The 21,214-nt window shown below is 39.8% G+C and overlaps 1 protein-coding gene across 6 annotated transcripts in view; it reads right to left on the bottom strand.

Annotated features, from left to right (window-relative positions):
* The window catches only part of LOC135206919 (sialate:O-sulfotransferase 1-like), a 60,232-nt gene that overhangs the window by 33,587 nt on the left and 5,431 nt on the right, over positions 1 to 21,214 (bottom strand). The gene's annotated exons all lie outside the window — the stretch shown is intronic.

Genomic DNA, 21,214 nt, shown 5'->3' with positions numbered 1-21,214 from the left:
AAACCTGTAAATTAAAGTGTATATTAGTGTACAAGAAATATTATTACTGTAACGTAAAATGTGGAAGCTTACCTTTCGAGTGAGGCTATCTCCGATAGTGGTCGCAGAGGAGGAGGAAGGACAAACGGCAGATAACGTACGTACGTACGTATACTTAACTTTACGAAAACACAAAAAATTTAAGGAAAAACCATAAAACTAAAATTTACGAAACACCTTAACAAAACTGTAACACTTAAACTTACAAAAATCTAGAAATTACGTAAACATTTTTTTTTGCCGAGTGCAACGATCTCATCAAGATCTGGTTCCAAAAGTGTTTCGGGATCATCAACTGTTTCTAACTCTGCAGTATCAGCTTCGCCCACGTCGAATCCCTCGAAGTCTCTGGCGGATACGGCATCAGGCCAGAGTTCCTCCACGAGGAATTCAAGGTTCGCCTCGAAACCTCCTGCCAAGCTAGGTCAATGAGTCGGTCGGATGCAAATGACGATGTCGAAATGCTCCTTCCAAAATTGATGCAATGTGAGGTTTGTGGTATCGGTGATGTCGAAACATCTCTTGAAAAGATGATTCGTGTACAGCTTCTTAAAATTCGCTATCACTTGCTGGTCCATGGGCTGGAGGAGAGGGGTGGTGTTGGCGGCGGAAGAAAAAGAATCTTAACGAAGGAATACTCCGCTAAGATATCTTCCTCGAGGCCAGGAGGGTGGGGAGGGGCATTGTCCAACACCAGCAGACATTTCAGGGGAGGCGCTTCTCTTCCAAAAAACTCTTCACAGTCGGGCCGAAACACAGATTTACCCACTCCGTGAACAAAAGCCTCGTTACCCAGGCTTTTGCATTAGCCCTCCACATCACTGGAAGCTTCTCCTTCAACACTTGGTGGGCCTTGAAGGCTCGAGGAGTCTCGGAGTGATACACCAGTAGGGGCTTCACCTTGCAATCCCCACTGGCGTTCGAACAAAGTGCGAGCGTAAGCCTGTCTTCATAGGCTTATGCCCGGGTAGCTTCTTCTCTTCCTCCGTGAGTATGTCCGACGAGGCATTTTTTTCCAAAAAAAAAAGGCCAGTTCTACATCACAGTTGAAGACTTGCTGAGAACTGTAGCCTTCCGTGGTCATCATCTCGTCGAACGTCTTTTTTAAAGGCGTTCGGCCGCCGTTTCGTGTCCGAGCTGGCAGCCATCCCCATGACCGCACCACCAACCCCGAATGGATGCCAGTCCGTTTACGAAATTTCTCGAACCAGCCATGCGAAGCCTTGAACTCTGGGGTTGGTGTTGAAGTCCCTTCCCCTCCCTAGTCTTCCACCTGCGCAATCAAATCGCCGAAAATAGCACTGGCCTTGTGAGCGATTGCTGTCTCCGTTACTGCATCGCCAGCGATTTCTTTGTCTTTTATCCAGATGAGGAGCAGCCGTTCCATCTCGTCGTGCACATGGCTCTTCTTGCTGGACAAAATAGTGATGCCCTTCGATGGTGTAGTTGCTTTGATGGCATCCTTCTGTTTAAGGATGGTGCCTATTGTCGACGGATTACGGCCGTATTCCTTTGTGATCACACTCAATCGCATACCAGCTTCGTACTTCTTTATGATCTCCATCTTTGTCTCCAGAGACAGCATGCGCTTCTTTCCGTGAATTTCAACTTTCTTGGGACCCATGACTACGTTAATTTACGTAAAGTTACACAAATAGGTAATAATACAGTCTTCGCACAACACGATAATATGTACTGCATCGAAATCACTAACGAATTTACGTTACTAAACGAAATCGTTGGAGCGAACGAATGCCGATTGCGTACGGTAAAGTTTCGGGTGCGGAGTGGCCGAGCTAAGGGACCGCCAGCGCGTACGTATAGAAGATTGCATGATGGAGTGGGATGCTGTCCAATCAGAGAGAAGGATCTCATGCTTGGCTAGCATCAGGAACCAATGGGAGAGCAGGAGGATGGTGGTGAGTCTACTAGCACTAAGATGGCGGCGTGCGGCGCGAGTTTCAAAATTGTTATCGGGCGAATCTCGGACTTTCAGAAACCTTTCGTATCTTGAAAACTTTTCGTATGTAGAGCAGTAAAATTTTTCGCATTGGCTTTCGTAACTTGGATTTTTCGTAAGTTGAGCCTTTCGTATCTCGAGGTACTACTGTATATATATATGTATATATATACATCTTCTATATATGTGCATATATATATATATATATATATATATATATATATATATATATATATATATATATACATATATATATATTACATATATATATATATAAATATATATATGTGTATATATATATGTATATATATAATTATATATATGTATATTATATATATATATTATTCTCTTATATAAGGAAAGGTGAATGTTATGTTTTGTATGTGACTTCTTATATTTGTCCATAAGTTTGAGCACTATAGATATCCGCACCGCTTGTCCTATCTAGACAAAATTTGCCACGTGACCATCGTTTGACCCAACTTAGATAATAGGGTAGGTTTCAATACCGTACCCCCTTCCCCCATCACATCCCCCTTACTTATGTAACTTACTGCTAATCACCTGACTGGTCTAGACGAAATTTGGCAAGTTCCCATCATTTGGCCCAACTTAGATAACAGGGTAGGTTTCAAATTGCCTCCCCTTCCCTTTGTAACTTATGTGGTAAATAAACTCTACGGGTTTATCATACCACATTTCATGCACTGAATATCGTAGGAATTTATCACTGAAAATGCTCTTCTTTCCTGTGATTAATAATTCTGTATCAAGGTTTGTGCTTAGGTTTAGTTGTTGTTTTTTTCAATTAAGTCGGGGAGTGTGTTTAGGTTTAGTGGAGGGGGGAGGGGTGGTAAATGGGACAGTCACCACAATGATATCTGGATAAAGAGGACAGTCATCACAGTAATACCTGGATAAAACGAACAGCCAGCACAGTAATATCTGAGGAACACTCACCACAGTAATGCCTGGATAAAATGTACAGTCAGCACAGTAATAGCTGGATAAATGGGACATCCACCAGAGTAATATTTGGATAAAATAGACAGTCAGAACAGTAATAAATGGATAAAAGGGACAGGCAGCACAGTAATACCTGGATAGCTGGGACATTCACCACAGTAATGTCTGGATAAAAGGGACAGTCACCACAGTAATACATGGGTAGCTTAAGAGAATAAAGAACACAAAGTCAGTGCTTCATTTATATTTTAACAGCAGTATTATTTATAAACGAAACCGCAAAGAATTTCCTCCATATTAAATGCTTCACTCACTCAAGAGGGCCTTAGTTCATCGTTGGAATAGTGGTTTTCGCGCTCGGCTACCAATCCGGTGGTCCTAAGTTCGATTCCCGGCTCGGCCAATGCGGAATCAGAGGAATCTATTTCTGATGATAGATTTCATTTCTCAATATAATGTGGTTCGGATCCCACAATAATCTGTAGGTCCCGTTGCTAAGTACCAATTGGTTCCTAGCCACGTAAAAATATCTAATCGTTCGGGCCAGCCCTAGGAGAGCTGTTAATCAGCTCAGAGGTCTGGTTAAACTAAGATATACTTAACTTAATTACTCAAGAGGGCCTTCATCAGCAACTAGGAGAACTCTATAAGTACACTGCACCACTCACCTCTATCTGCATGCATTCTTGCCCTTTGCGGGTTTTAAGCTCCTTGATTTCCAGTACCTCAGCCATCCTTCTATCAAGCAGTTTGTTAGCCTTTCTATCTTCTCTCGTCCTAACACCAGCAGATCGTCCCAACATATCTCTCTCTCTCTCTCTCTCTGACAACTCATTCTCGTGACAAGACCAGTTCACTTTTACATACTATACTACAATCCATTTCACATCTTATCTCTGCTCTTTAGTACCTTTTCAAAAATTCTTGAATCACATGCCGTTTGATATATGTAATGTCATCGTTGACACGCATTTATCATTATTACTTTAAACTCGATAGATGTTAATCTTTGACCGTTCGTGAAAGAAATATTCTTATCTAGTCTACCTATTATTAAGGGGGAAAAATTAAAAAAAGATCAGGTCACTGCCTTCATTCTCGCCATTTTTCGGAAATTCAATTTTCCTTGTCGAGGGAAAACGGCAGCATTAGAGAGTCAAGGGCCCCAAATTCATTTTCCCGTTTCTCCGGAAGGTAAAAAAAAAAAAAAACTCCCTTAAAGAAATAACTTTGCCGAGGAGCGCCGGCCGCATTATCAAGTTGCGACCTTGATGTGGGACAATAGGATCCCCTCCCCGAGTGCCGCCCCCCGCCCCTCTTCGCCCTTCCCCCTTCTTTCTCCACCGCCCCCTCCTTCATCGTCAATCAGGTCTCCCCCTCCCCCGCCCCCCTCCCTTTTTCCCTCTCTCCCTGCCAGGGAGAGTTGGCACATTGTTCGTGTCCGCCCCTGCGTTGTGGCACTATTCAATATCGTCTCCGAAACTGGAGGCGCCAGAAGTTCCATCCCATAAGACGACAGTAGTTGAATACATGAATGCTTGATGAAGAACTGAACACACACGATAGCTAAGCACGGAAGAAAGGGATAGAAAAAAAGAGAGACAGCAGGAGGAGTAAAAGTAAGCGGACGAAAATTTCCAGAATACGACGAAAGCGGCAAGACGAAAAGGACGCGTTATATTAAATTATGCTGTGATGATCCGCTTGTTGGCAGCTACGAGCAGTTTCCAGAATGCTGACGAAGGAATCCGAAAAAAAAAGATTTCTTCTTTCTTTCTTCGGCCTATTGATTAGCTTCTCCGGTGAATAATCGTCTGTTCGACTTCTTCTTCTTTTATATTTCTTATGGAATCAGAAAGAAAGAACTGTCATGAACTATTACTGTATTTCACAAGTGTAAGATTAGCCAAGTTGTTATATGCTAATGTCCAGGAAGCTTGAGACTTCGTGTCTGATGCAGTATATGTATTTGGGTGTCCACATACTGCTCCCGGGTCCATCTGGGCAGATGTATGAAAAAGTTCTTTATTAATTCAGCAGTTACAAGACGAATTACACAATACTTCCTGACATTTATGTTTCGAAGCCATGCCGGCTTATTTCCTAAATATATATATATATATATATATATATATATATATATATATATATAATATATATATATATATATATATATATATATATATATACCAATGTTTATTTCTTTACTTGTGAATAAGACCATGTACGTGAAATAAGTACTATTGCAGTTTTTCTTAAGTTTCCCACGACAAAGTTCAAGCCAATACAGGCGGCATTTTGTGATGCAATGCACCAAACTGCAGCGATCGTTATTTTACAAAATACAGCCGTTTTAATGCTCTTAAAGTGATCACCCATATTCATCGAATATTCTCTGTTATAGTTATTTCATTCTTCGGATTCACTTTAACTAAATAAACAAGGTAGGTAAGGCGTGTACTGTGATATCGCAACAGCGCGTTCATCGTCAACGACGAGTTTGCATGTCGTAGTGTATCATGCTTTGACCGCCCACTAGTCGCATACGTTTATGAGAAGAAGAAGAAGAAGAAGGAGAAGAAGAAGAAGGAATGCAATGACAATTTAACGGAGGAGCATAAACCCCCTAATCGAGGAATTCCCAGAAGCTATACGAGTCAGAAGGAAATGGCTGCTGCTCAGGCCTGGCTCGAGGAAGACTGCCGATAAGATTTCCCGAACCTCTAAAAGCAAGAATAGTTTCAGAAATCAATGGCGGCTTCTGATTCATCACCCGAGTCGTACTTCTAAGGAAAATACCGGAAACGATGAAGGTTGCCAACTCTTTCTACACAATCCTAAACTGTCAACTATTTCATATTCCAGCGGGAAAACATTTGAAGAATTCGATATTTTCTATTTGTCAAGGGCGGATTTCGGAGAGGGGAGACAGGGGTTAACACGAAAACGCAGTTGTTCCTGGAGGTCTACATTTGCGACGTTGGAGTGTGTGTGCAGGATGAATCCATATTTCACCTCCCATTTTCCAGGGCCGGCAAGTTTCGCCTTGCATTTTTATCGTCTATTGAGAATAGACTTCGAGTCGCCTCGTTCTCTTGAAATATGATATTCAGCAGTGAAATATTCCAAAAGCTCCGGAATATATTAAACCAACTCCAGCGTTAGGAATTAAATAGTCATCGTAGTGACACTTCACCTCTCTCTCTCTCTCTCTCTCTCTCTCTCTCACACACAGCCTTGTTTGAAAACAATCCAACCTCCAAGTGGAAAAACAACGCAACCTTGGTAATCATATTTAGTTTGTGATACATTAACTGTTAATTTACATATGAAATTTTTACCCACTCGATAATAATAACTGTCAGTCAGTCCATTTCAGAGCACTTTTCTTTCTATCAGTATAATTTCTACAGTATAATTTTTCTTGAAATGTATTAAACTTATAAATATTCTTATAAATATACTATGGTATTATATATATTTATATATATTATTATTATATATTTATATTATATATATTATGTATTTAAATTTATTTGTAATGTATATACGTTATTATATAAATGTTTATATAGCTATGTGTATGTATGTATGTATATGTATATATATAATATATATATATATATATATATACGTGTTATGTTATATATATATATATATAATATATATATAATGTAAAATTTACAATGTGTACAAATACATGACAAAAGAGAGAGAGAGAGAGAGAGAGAGAGAGAGAGAGAGAGAGAGAGAGAGAGAGAGAGAGAGAGGAAAAATTTGACAGCAAAGACGCGGAAAAATGGACGGCGCATGTCAATTCATTTGAAGCACCAGTTCTAAAAATGTCTGGCGCCCCCACCAAAATTCCCACTTTTTCTTGCAATTGCTTTGCCTCTGCTACAGCGTCCTCTGTGTCATATTAAGTTTTACTGCATGAGGGGAAAGAGCCCCGAAATAAGCTGACCCTCCACTAGAGGATTCACTGGGCGGGGAGTGACCCCTTTGAGTGATTCTTCTTTTTCATTGTTTAATATCCGTGACGTCACCGTTTACTTCCTACGGCGCCATTGTCCATTTTTTGGTAATGATACCTTTATACATTTCATTCATGATGACACTGAGTACTCCGTATAATCAGTACACGCGCGTCTATGACAATGAGAGATTCCTGTTTATCTACGTATATAATTATACCGTACAATATTGCAACTCACGAGCGAAATAATGAAATTATGGCGCGCATTCAGCGTCCGCCCTATACGCCGCTTGTCAAACGGCCTTGATCTGGCGCTTTGTGGAATAAAACTATAACCATTTTAAGCTTTTCATTCACTTGAATCGTTCGAGTTGAAGACAAAACTCAAAGGTCCCATCAAGTCTTCGAAAACCTCGCCCTGATTCTTATATTTTGCTTATTTGTATGGTGTTTTTAAGTCGCATGGAACCAGTGGGTATTCAGCAACGGGACCAACGGCTTTACGTGACTTCCGAACCACGTCGAGAGTGAACGTCTATCACCAGAAATACACATCTCTAACCCCTCGGTGGAATGCCCGAGAATCGAACTCACGGCCACAAAGAGGGGCAGGCCAAGACCATACCGATCACGCCACTGGGGCGTTCTTTAATTCGTGCTTTGACGAGGAACACGTGAAAGCACAGTTTAATCACAGGAATTCGTAACTCGATTCGGCTTAGCTGACTGATTAGCGAATTCTTCTAAGAGGTAAAATACAAAAATCATCAAACATAACTCTTATAAATTATTAAAGGTCCACGCATAACTGGTATAAATTATTAAAGGTCCACGCATAACTGGTATAAATTATTAAAGGTCCACGCACAATTCGTATAAACCATTAAAGGCCCACGCATAATTCTTATAACTTATTAAACGAATAATTCTTATAAATTATTAAAGATCTACGCATAATTCTTAAAAATTACTAAAAGTCCAAACATAATTCTTAAAAATTATTAAAGGTCCACGCATGATTCGTATAAATTATTTAAGTTCCACGCATAATTCTTGTAAATTATTAAAAGCCTTATATTCATAAAAGTTTACTTGGAAACTAGTAAGTATTAATCATGGTTGAAATTCATTAGCAATATTCGAACGTATAAAAAATTTAACGTCTTTCGAGCTAAGTTTATGGGAGAGGTTTTCATTAGATAATAAACGTCCTGTTAATGGAACATGCATAAAAAATCACTCTAATGCTGCTCCTTCGTAACTACACAAACACACTTATGTTGCAGAAACACAACACATAACTTACACTTTGTGTAATACATACATACATATATATATATATATATATATATATATATATATATATATATATATATATATATACACATGTACATGTACATACATATATTTTATAGATACATACATACTCACACATACTATAACATACATATATATATAACTTGTCAATTTGTAAAACACGATGTTTATTAGTGTTGATATGCGCTTTGAAATTACATTAATTGTGACGGAAGCATAAAAACCCGTACGGTTTTAGATTTACATGTGTTTTAAATATATGCAAATGCACACACAAAAAGTATAATAATATTATATGCATGATCTTAGCGCAAAAACTCCTTCTACGCTCAAACTTGCTGTTTGATGTCTGAGACAATGAAACTGAAAATAAAATCCAATACGAAATATTGTTGAAGGAAATGGGCTACTTGGTGAGCGGCTCCGAGTGAGGAAATAAAAGGAGTGTATTCTGAGACTGGGTCAAACATGGCAACTGCCATTTCCGACTTTCAAAGGTCACCGTGAAAGCGAAAGGCACAAACGATTGTTTGTGAGTCTTGGTTGTGAGGCCTTCGCCATGGGTCACGTGATTAAAGTCAAAGTCAGACACACTGACAAGGATTTACATTTTTTTTATTTATATAACATTCCATCACTTATTCGTGAAAATGAAGTCTATATGAGTAGAGACGATTTTGGGTGTCAGACACTGAAAAGGATTGCCATTTTCATATTTTATATATATATGTATGTATATATATATATATATATATATATATATATATATATATATATAATATATATATATATATATATATATATATATATACACACACACATGTGTCACTTCATCACGTATTCGTGAAAATGAAGACCACGTATTCGTGAAAATGAAGACTATTATGACGTTGTAGGAACACGAAACGTGAAGCAGATGAACAGGTTGTTGATGGCATAATGTAAGAAGAAAAAGAATGATGCATTTTGTTGTCGCCAAATTTTGATGCCAAACTGGAGGATGAATTGATTTAGACACAGTTTAATTATCATAATGACGAGTTCAACGATAAAAATGACTACTTTGACAAATGACGCAGTTGATAAAGGCAACATATAAGAAGGCCCAAAAGTTTTAGAAGTTCCTTTTGACAGCCAAAAGGACTTGGATAATGAAAAAATCACTTAAGGGAGGTAGTAAGTTAACATCAAGGTGAATCATGACAGCTGCTGGTTCACAGGACACTTGATTTATGACAGAACCGACTCGGAAAAAAGATGGCTCACTTAATGTGAGTAGGGGAGCTGACATCACGAAGTGTAATAGATGAACAGGAAAAGGAAATGGAAAGTTCCTGGAAAGGAATGGGAAAAAGTCATTGGACAAGAACTCTGGGAACTAATTCGACCCACCAAAGGGGACGCTATCTATGGGATACTAAACGCCCTTCCAGTTCCTCGCTGGACGAATGGTTTTCGCGCTCAGCTGCCAATCCGGTGGTCCTTAGTTCGAATCCCGGCCAACGCGGAATCAGAGGAATTTATTTCTGGTGATAGAAATTCATTTCTCGATATAGTGTGGTTCGGATCCCACAATAAGCTGTAGGTCCCGTTGCTAGGCGACCAATTGGTTCCTATAGCCACGTAAAAATATCTAATTCTTCGGGCCAGCCCTAGGAGAGCTGTTAATAACTAAGATATACTTAACTTAAATAACCTTCCTCCCAGGTCGTAAGAAAAATGGACTACCTCTGCTTCAGGCACAATGATTGTTGACAGTTAACCCAGCTAGGGTAATGAATGTCTAGGCTACCTTCTCGGAGGATGAGAGAGTTCAATAAAAGTGATAGTATATCTTAGTTTAACCCGACCACTGAGCTGATTAACAGTTCTCCTAGGGCTGGCCCGAAGGATTACTGGATACTTTTACGTAGCTAGAAACCAATTGGTTACCTTGCAGCTTATTGTGGGATCCGAACCACATCATATCGAAAGATTAATTTCTTATCACAAGAAACAAATTCCTCTGATTCCTTGTTGGCAGAGCGGGGGATCGAACTCGGGACTACCGATTCGTTAAGCGAGCACGTAATCTACTCGTCCAACGAGGAACTAGTATTAAAACAAAAATAAAATAAATAAAAAACTAGACGAAAACTAGACGGTTTTGCCCATAAAATTAGGAAGGAAACGAAGAAGAGAGTTGAAAACAGCCATGGAAATCGGTGAAAACTACCGGATTCGAAATGGATGCGAAAGGAATCAAGCTAGCGTCCTTTTCTTATGGGGGACTGTCGAAGTAGAGATAGCCGCAGTCTCAAACCACCTTTATCTATAATGAATATACAAGATTTAATCCTGTAACGTTCCCCAGTATCAGTCAAGATCGTCATCATTCTGCAGGAGCCCCCGCCCCACATATCTCTCTCTCTCTCTCTCTCTCTCTTTCCGTAACTACTAACACGTTAGCAAATATGGCACGAACTCCACAGCAAGCACACTTTATACCGAAATTTATTACTACTGTATCACGCCTCATTAAAACTAATAATGATATATTCTGCTGCAAAATTAATGATAGCATTGTTGGCCTCGCCTATATTAATAGTTTTAATAGATGAATACTGATAATGCAGAGACATCGTAAAGTCCATATGATAATCCACGAATATAGAAACATGTTTAAGGCCCTATAAGCAAAAGTTTTATATGCATAGCCTTTCTTATTACTATTATGCATTATTTTATTTATCAAATAATGCATGCGCAAGCAAACCTATTAGTGCATGGTATGAACCTCCGGTAAACATAATTTTTCGGGGAATATGTCCCATGTCATGTACACTTCAGTACTGGGATTTGAAATCGTCAACAACTGTTACCATTTTCAGGGCAGGAATCTATCAGAATGAGTGAAGAATCATTTTCTTTGAGGAAAAACAAAGTTTTCCGTGATTGGTTTCTTTGTTTGATGGCGTTTTAACGTTGCATGAAACCAGGGGTTATTCAGCAACGGGACCAACGGCTTTGCGTGACTTCCGAACCACGTCGAGAGTGAACTTCTATCACCAGAAATACACATCTCTAACACCTTAATGGCATGTCCGAGAATCGAACTCGTGGCAACCGAGGTGGCAGGTCCAAGAAAGTAATGTACCAGCTAACTTTTAAGGTTACAGGGCTTCGTGGCAATAAGGGTTACAAAGATAATGAAAGTACCAATGAGAAAGAAAGCTAGGTAAAATAACCACTTCATGAGCAGCCAGTCTCAAGGGAGAGTTAAGGAAGGTAAAGCCACAATAATTAAACAAGAGCGTCAGAATAACAGCTTATCGTTTACGTGACGATCAAGTAGCTATGGATTGCAAGTCATTTCCTCAGCAACTAAAGCAAGTAAGTTTATGTCCTAAGTAACCACGGTAACAATTCTGCCATGAACGCTCACGCTAGTTCCGAATCTGAATAAAAGTAGTGTGAGAGTTGGTATTGGCACGCCACACCTATTACAATACCGTATCGTATTGAACTCTGCTATAAAACTTACCATCCTGGTGAAAGACGCAGCAGAATAACATGGAATTTCAAAGACATCAAAGCAAGCAAGCTCCCCCGCCCCCAACCCCTCCCAACATAAACTGGCAGACTGCTGTAAGACGCAATGGGTTATATTAGGGCCAAAAATCCAACAGAGTCGGTGAGTAAGGCGAGATTGGTTGTAATTGGCCCTGCAACCCACCAGAGTAAGTAATAAAAACATAACACTGGTGCAAGAATGCGAGGCGTCATACTGGACACCCACAAAGTCGTCAATATAATAATCAAGTAAGATAATCTAAAATTCTGAAGGAAGATGCACGGGGTCACCATGAGGCCAAGAAAAATCTGAATAAATCAGTTATCTCGCTGGCGCAAGATGCATTGGGTCCTAATTAAGCCTTAGTCATCACACAATGAGCCGGGAAGCCGTCACTAAGTAACAAAACTGAGCACTTCGATGCACGACAAATGGGTCTGAAAGAGAGCACAAATGCCATCCAATTAAGTAAATAAATACTATATCAACCGTGCATTTGATTTCTAGGCCAGTCCTTTACGACGCTCCTGATTGGCTGTCGATAAGCCAATCACAGGGCTGGAAACTCTCTTGGCTGTTGATAGGCCAATCACAGGGCTGGAAACCCTCAGTCTCTCTCGAGAGTTCACATAGGCAGGATGTATATTCCTACCCATGTGAACTCTCTAGAGAGACTGAGAGTGTCCAGGCCTGTGATTGGCTTATCAACAGCCAATCAGAAGCGTCGTAAGGGACTGGCCTAGACGTCAAATGCAGGGTGGATGTGAATGTACTATAGGTCAACATGCAATGGGGCATTATGGAGCTGAGAAGCCATCAGAGTAAATAAGAAACACTCAGGACTCTTGGTACATTACGCGATTTGTCATAACGTGGTTGGAAAGCCATCAGAGCATGTAATTAAGCCAAGATAATATAACAAAATAATCGCCGCGGAAATCATTTCATGGCGGTGACAAAAAATCAACGCTATAACGATTATTTCATGAATTCTTTATCGACGAAAATGATCCATGAATAACTACGAGCAGCTAATAGCATACCTAATTAACGGCTGCCTCAGTGCGTGTATTACATGGCAGGTTTTTTTTTTTTAAGCCTTGACTACCGAATGTTATCAGGATTTCGCGTTCAAGCTGGTTACCTGTGCAGTCGGGTTGAGTTGAATATAGAATTTAGGCCAAAGGCCAAGCACTGGGACCTATGAGGTCATTCAACGCTGGAATGGAAACTGAGAGTAAAAGGCTTGAAAGGTTTAACAGATGGAAAACCTCAAAGCAGTTGCACTATGAATGAATCAAGTAATATTAGGAGAGGGTGGAAAGTAAGATGTAGAAAGAGAATATGAAAGGAGGTACAATAAAAGAAACAAAAGTGGTTGCAGCTAGGGGCCGAAGGCTCGCTGAAAAGAACTTTAAGTAATGCCTTCAGTGCACCGCATGAGGTCCACTGACGGCGCTACCACCCTACGAGGTCCTGTGCTGTCACTATCTGGTTTTGTAACACTCTAAGATTTGTCTAGTACTTTTCGTATCTAATCACCAGTGACCTGCACTGGCATTCTCTGAACTTCGAAGATTAAGGATGCACTTAATAAGGAAGGAACGGCCTATACTCTTTTTTTCATCTGTCCATCAGCCTGTGGTGGTCGCGCATGGTAACACTGCGTCCAGGGCTTTAAATAGTTCCGCTATGTGTAAGTTTTAGGTAAATAAAAGGATATCTGGGTGTACATTTGGAACTGAATTACACCATTAATATTCGAAATAGGATATTATTTAAAGCCCTGGACGCAGTGTTACCATGCGCAAACACCACAGGTGGATGGACAGATGGAAAAAAACAGAGTGTAGTTACCAAAACTTTTCAGAAGCAATTTCTAATTGTCATGACAAAACAACTCTGGAATACTGTTGCCTTATATGAAAGAAACTTCCCTTTTCGCACGTCAGTCGGTTCTTTCTTTTAGAATTTAGATCTAGCAGAGATTCATAGCTTGGTTTTTAGGATTAATATACCCAATTTCTATTTTCTTTTAAATGAGTTAAAATCTTTTATATATCCTTAATATCACCGATTAGTTAACTGAACAGCTTCTCGTGGACATCCAACAGAATAAACAGCGAGTTTATCCCAAAAGAGAAACTCTGCAGAATATAGCTTTGTTACAGTGCAGTGCAGAATTCAGCGGAATAGTCTCACTGGTCTTTGAAGTGTCTACCAAATCACAGAGCTGTTATTGTTCATTTACCGTAGAAAAAATAGAAATTTATTGGAGGAAAATAGAATTTATTGGAGAAAAAATAGATTTTATTGAAGAAAAATAGAATCTATTGGAGAAAAAAAAATGGAAATACTTGGAGGAAAAATTGAATTTACTGGAGAAAAAATAGAAATTTATTGGAGGAAAATAGAATTTATTCGAGAAAAAATAATTTTATTGAAGAAAAATAGAATTTATTGGAGAAAAAAAAAAGGAAATACTTGGAGGAAAAATTGAATTTACTGGAGTAAAAATATAATTTATTGAAGAAAAGTTGAATTAATTGGAGGCAAATAGAATTGACTGAAGAAACAATTGAATTAATTGGAGGAAAATAGAATTTATTGGAGAAAAATATATATTTATTGGAGGAAAAAGAGAAAAAAATTAGTTTATTGTAGAAAACGTGGAATTTATTGGTACAGTCTCATTAGCCTGACAGTTCTCGAAGACAATGATCGCAAAGGCGAATTTTTCAGCGTCTAAATGTACTGTTCAACAATCAGCAGTAAGCTGCTGCTTTCCAAATTCTACGAGAGCATTCAACACTATTTGAAAAAAAAAAAAAAATTACTTTCCATCCAGAATGCAATGTTTTATCGAAGTCTTCAATCGAAACCGCCCTTGTTTGTATGGTGCTTTTACGTTGCATGGAACCAGTGGTTATTCAGCAACGGGACCAACGGCTTTACGTGACTTCCGAACCACGTCGAGAGTGAACTTCTATCACCACAAATAAACATCTCTGACTCCTCAATGGAATGCCCGAGAATCCGAACCACGTCGAGAGTGAACTTCTATCACCAGAAATAAACATCTCTGACTCCTCAATGGAATGCCCGAGAATCCGAATCACGTCGAGAGTGAACCTCCATCACCACAAATAAACATCTCTGACTCCTCAATGGAATGCCCGAGAATCGAACTCGCGGCCACCGAGGTGACAGGCAAAGACACAATACCAACCACGCCGCTGAGGCGCTCAAACCAGCCTTGTTGCAACGTTGTAATTCTGCAATTATTCGAGGACAATGAATCGTAGGGAGACGGTGCCGTGTCCTAGCGTATTCTATTTCCGCCCCTAATTGTGCTGACGGTCACGCAAATCTCGCTTCCTCATGAGCCTCGTTTCGACAAAAATCATTATATTCCTGTCCTCATTTTTTCCATGAGTGCTCGGTCGTAAATGTGATCCCATTCTTTATGAGGCCCTGAGTGATATATATGTCAGGGATTTACTTCCCTACTGGACTCCACTGAATAATACCCACTGAATATTCATGACTTCTCCTGCAGGAAGAGGAGACGAAAAACGCCATTCGCTATTTCTTATTTTTATTTCCTCAAAACTACAGATAAAAAAAGGAATAAAAGATGGGACCAAACGCTGCTGGACGAGACAACCCCACATTTTAGAGAGAGAGAGAGAGAGAGTTGTAGGAATCTTGGAAAACGTAAACAGCGAGAATGGATGCTAGGTTTTCTGATTTTAGCTTGCTTGTATGGTGTTTTTACGTTGCAAGGAACCAGTGGTTATTCAGCAACGGGACCAACGACTTTATGTGACTTCCGAACCAAGTCGAGAGTGAACTTCTATCACCAGAAATAGACATCTCTGACTCCTCAATGGAATGCCCGAACATCGAACTCGCGGCCACCGATTCTGATCTTGGCAGAAGAATAAAAATTCCCAAGAAACCCTCCAGCAGATATATAGGATTATTTTACATCTCATCGTTTTAAGTATCTAACAGAATGGGAAAAACTTGTTACCGATTTTTCATTCAAATGTTTTACATTGCCCTCTTAGTTCTGCCAAAGGTGATCATGGTTTTGGCTCGCTCCCTTTGTTTGTTTATCTGTAATGCTTTGGTCACATTTACATACGTCCAACGTACGACCTTGTTGGCTGTACGTGTTCTGCGAATTCTACAGAGCCCTGGCAACACACACGTCAAGAATTCGTGGTCCACATCACGCGTACGTCGAACCTACGTGTTGCACGGGCGATGTGACGAGGTCTGGAGGCCAAAAATCGTGCGCAGAACTTGCGCAAGACCTACGGTCAACTTACGGCCAGCACAGGTTGACTGTAGGGCCTGTAAGTGCATCCTACTGCGCCGTGCGGACAACCTGTGCTGGCCGTAAGTTGGATCTGCGTCAGTGGCCAGGTATAAATGGACTTACGTTCTACCTACGTCTAGTTAACACGTAGGGAGGACGTAGAATCTGTTGATCCTTCCACAAATCTGCTACGTCCAAGCTACGTGATAAAAAAGACGCAGGTTCGACGCACGTGTAGGGCCACGTTTTCCCCAAAAATCGGCACGTAGGTCTAAATGTGACTATAGCATTAGAAGGATTACTCAAAAACCTCAGTAGAGTTTTATGGAAAATTGACCGAAAGGTAGGCCACATGATTGGCAATAAGTGAGCAGAATTGAGAGATGGAATTCTAGCTTTTTGGGAAAGTGGCCTTTTTTTTTTTTTTTTTTTTTTTTTTTTTTGGTTTTTTTTTTTTTTTTTTTTTACTGAGCTGGCCTTTTGCCAGCACGGGCTCTTGCTCACAGAGCAGCCAGTAAAAACGACGATCGTGGCCCAGAGCCAAGGGAGCCTACATCGACAAAGGGATGCGTCTTGGGTAAGACGCACGTGTCCACAGAGGTTATAGATTAATTTAAGGAAGGCTATAATTACCACTGGTAAGCCTTGGCGGAGGTCTCTGTTCTCCAAACGCTCTGTTACTTGTTATGCTGATGTTACTAATCCATTACACTGTAAGGCAGTGTTTGATTTTCTTCAAGCACTCATGGTAGCGTATTTGTTCTCAAACATCAACGATAACACTAATTGTGGATGCAGAAATGCCTCAGACCTTAATGAGTTTTTGTTTTCTTTTTCCAAAGCTCTCTCTTAATAATATGACTAAATTCAGTTCCGCAAGAGAAGCTATAGCACCTGAAGATACATACCTATTACACCTATGGCAGATTTGTCCTTTGCATTTTGCTGTTGTCCATTCGTAATTAAGGTGCGTCCACACGGTCGAACAATGTCCGACGGACAAACATTGTTACCATATCACAGGCGAAGCAGGATGACGTCATAAGCGTTGAAACGATGGAAGTAGATCTGGCTACAAACAGTGGTACCAGATGAGGTTGTTTGCCAATGCTTTTACTCTGCTCACAAGGTAAAGACCGGCAGACAATTGTTAATTGGTAACAATGTTTGTCCGTCGGAGATTGTTCGACCGTGTGGACACACCTTAAGGCCCTGTCCACACTAGTGGCCACTGCCCGACGGGCAAACACTCTTCCCATAATCCATTCCACTACACTAACCGACTGAGTATGGAGCCAGAACGAAGCAATTATCTGGTAACACTGCTTTAGAAGCGAGAAAAAATATAAACAGTTGGAAGTGTCCGACAGGCGTCCCAGCTAGCGTAGACAGGCCTTAACGCTGTCATGTTTCAAAGTAGATATAAGAAAATATTCGTTTCTTAAGCAAAATTCTGAATCCTCTGATCTCATGAATTTTAAGTGATGTTTCTAACAGTCGTTTGACATTTTTTCCTCTTTCTTATTGTTAAGTTACGTGATGTTTTGCTAACACATTTTTTTCCCCTTGAATCTTGCAACTCATTTTCATGACTCGCAAGAACTCGAAAGAACCAGTTCAAATCGTTGCTAAGAATTTTCCCAAGAAAGAATAATAAGGCCGCCGAGACCCTAAAAAAGCCGCTATTTTTTTTATAGTGCCTAACGAGCGCACAATCGATTCGGTTGTAATGGCTGCGAGGAATTCTCCGAAGCTCTTGACTTCTGAACTCCCTTGGTATCTAAATTATGGGTAATTTCTTATCTAATTTCTGGGTTCCTACAACACCTGTTATCTTAACTACACTGGCATTCGCTTCATTTTTGGCTTCTAATTTTAGACTGTTTTGGCAATAATTTTATCAATTCCACTGGCAATTTAATTCTAAATTTCTCTACCGTCTATCTCTTGTATTCCAATCAAATCTAATTCACGTATTCATCTGACGACTAATCTTTTTATTCATTCAGATTCATTTCTGAATTCGCTTGGAAAATAGTTCATGAATTCCTCTGGCGTCGAATTTAAATATCCCTTTGTTTATTTGTTTGTGTGGTGTTTTTACGTTGCATGGAACCAGTGTTCATTCAGCAACGGGACCAACGGCTTTTTACGTGACTTCCGATCCACGTCGAGAGTGACCTTCTATCACCAGAATTACACATCTCTCACTTCTCAGTGGAATGCCCGAGAATCTAAATATCCCTTTGAATCCTAATTCATTCAGCACCTAATTTCTAAAAATACTAAATTGTATGGAATCATCCCGAACCGATTTTTGGGATTTTTTTTGTCGCGTGATTTATAAATTTTGAAAGGGCGCGACGGCGAGGAATTTAACGAATCCCCATTTAGATCAATCGGATAAGGGGATCCATCTGGGAGGCGAAGGATGCCGCTCGTTATCTCTTCTCGCAGCTCCCAGGTTTAATTCGGGGAATCTGTATTATTAATTGGGAGAGCAAATGATTTATGAGGTGTTAATGAGAACTAAATGGAGTTTGTGGTTTGAAAGAGTAATGAGGCATCGTTGCCATTTGTCCCGCAGAATAAAATGAGAGGAAATTCTGGGCGAAATGATACGCCTCTGAGACTAAAAGAGTTGGTGATTGGAAAAGAACCATATGGTCACAGATGATAAATGCTTCCTAGAGTATCTACAATGAAATAAAGGAAAAGAAATTGCACGTTACATTTCGTTAGCAAGATTTCCCTCAAAATCATAACACTGTTAGGAAGCGTTCTCACTGCCGACGAGAACGAAACACAATGTTTATTTTAATCTTCGAAGTCAGAACTGTACAACTTTCTAACAAGTTTTAATGTCATTCAAATGAATTGCGAATGCATTTCAGAACTTTTGAATATACATTATTTTGCAATTCAATTTCAGAACTTGTGAATATACATTATAAGTAATTGTAAAGCATTCGGACGCAGACGTTAATATTCATAGATCCTTGTTCCAAAACCTACTTAAATACCACGGCATCCGAATCTGCATCTTCAAATGCGCATATTACTCACTTTTTCCGTATCCTACAGTTCATTTCTCGACTTAAATTTCACTGGAACTCAACGGAAACTTTCCGAGATGTCATGTGGAGATCAAACTAATATCAGAACAGAGGTTCGGATTAGCCGGCGTCCAACTGCGCTGGCTGACGTAAAAATAGAAAGCGAGCATCTCCGAAAATAACGCCGGGAGACTGTTACCACACAGACAGTGTCTCTTGAACACAATAGCTTACGTATGTCATCACATAGCTCTCAAACCACTAAGAAGTAGCAACATGCTTTCTTTGTCTTCCATAGCTTGTTTACGCGGGAGATGACCGAAGGAAAATGGATATCCAATACGCTCTGGTGTCAAATATATCAGCTGAAGCAACACAATGGGAGTGTAATTAGGTTGGTGTAATAAACCTCCGTTGTGTGAACATATTGTTGATACAAAGTGATCTTAATATTAGTTAACAAAAAAATCTTTTTTAGTTCAATGCTTAATGGTTAATCTAACGAGGATTAAGGAATGTTTCAGTAATCGTGATTTTTTTACACAAAGCTAATGAAATTTAACGTTTTTGTAACAAGACTTATGTAAATATGGAGAAGTCGTAATCGTAAATGTTCACTGCCCATATAAAACTTAGTTCAGAACTACGTCAAAAAAAAAAGGAAATAAAAAAACATTTCATATGCTTTCTCTCCCTCTCTCTTTCTAAGGTAACGGATCGAATGACATTTCAAGTAATAGAAAGCTGTCTGAAAATGCTGGCAAATGCTGTTAGACATTGAAATTTGAAGTTTTTGTACGTATGTAATCTGTAAATCAATTTGACTTCTAAAGATATGCAAAAATTTTATAGTTTTAACCCCACAGGACATTATAACACTCAGATCGGATAAAAACTCACCGACAGGACTAATTCAAAGGGAGATTGAAGCAAGAAGGCATTTAAAGCCACGACAAGGGAAACATTCCGTCTCATGCAGCAAAATTCAAGGGAGACCCTCACGTTTCACAATGCAGGTGCGGTGAGAACAAAGGGCTCTCATTTGATTGGCAATTAACCAAGCCACAAGGTATCGAGCGAAGAAGACGGTCAGCAATAGATCATGGCTCTTTTCACGTAATCGTGTGGTCGGCTTTACTTTCTGTTGCTTCTTGCTTTGAAGTTTCAATTCACATTTATTTTAAATCCTGACCTTCCATCACTAGTACCACTATAATATTCACATCAGCCGTGCATTTGATGTCTAGGCCAGTCCCTCACGACGCTCCTGATTAGCTGTTGATAAACCAATCACAGGGTTGGAAACTCTCTCTCGAGAGAGAGTTCACATAGGCAGGATGTGCTTCACCTCTCCTGAGGTATACGTTTGAAAGACTTATCCCTCATGAGATGAGGAACATACATCCTGCCTGTGTGAACTCTCTCGAGAGACTGAGATTTTACAGCCCCGTGACTGGCTTATCAACAGCCAATCAGGAGCGTCGTAAGGGACTGGCCTAGACATCAAATGCACCGTTGATGTGAATCTTCTATAGTACCAGTCTTTAGTATCAGGTTTTATTTCATATCTGATTACTGACTTTATTTTGGGAATCGTTAAACCAAGGGCTCGGTTTCCAATAATTAAATTATGATAATTACTAAAATGAGCCGTTATGTGTATCTACTTTTACGTGTGTACTTTTTTTTTATCGTTCGCGTATTATTTACTGAACACATTTTTGTCAATCTGTTCACAGTCTACACATATACAAAGGAGACTACAAAGAGGCCAAAAACATTCACATCTTTTGAATTACATTCAAATTTTGTTTTGTTTGTTTGTATGATGTTTTTACGTTGCATGGAACCAGTGGTTATTCAGCAACGGGACTAACGGCTTTACGTGACTTCCGAACCGCGTCGAGAGTGAACTTATATCACCAGAAATACACATATCTGACCCCTTAATGGCATGCCCGAGAATCAAACTCTCGTGGCCACCGAGGTAACAGGCAAAGACCATACCAACCACGCCACT

The sequence above is a fragment of the Macrobrachium nipponense genome, chromosome 31, assembly GCF_015104395.2.
Source record: "Macrobrachium nipponense isolate FS-2020 chromosome 31, ASM1510439v2, whole genome shotgun sequence".
In the NCBI taxonomy this organism is placed as follows: Eukaryota; Metazoa; Arthropoda; class Malacostraca; order Decapoda; family Palaemonidae; genus Macrobrachium; species Macrobrachium nipponense.
This window is presented reverse-complemented; position numbering and strand designations above follow the sequence as displayed.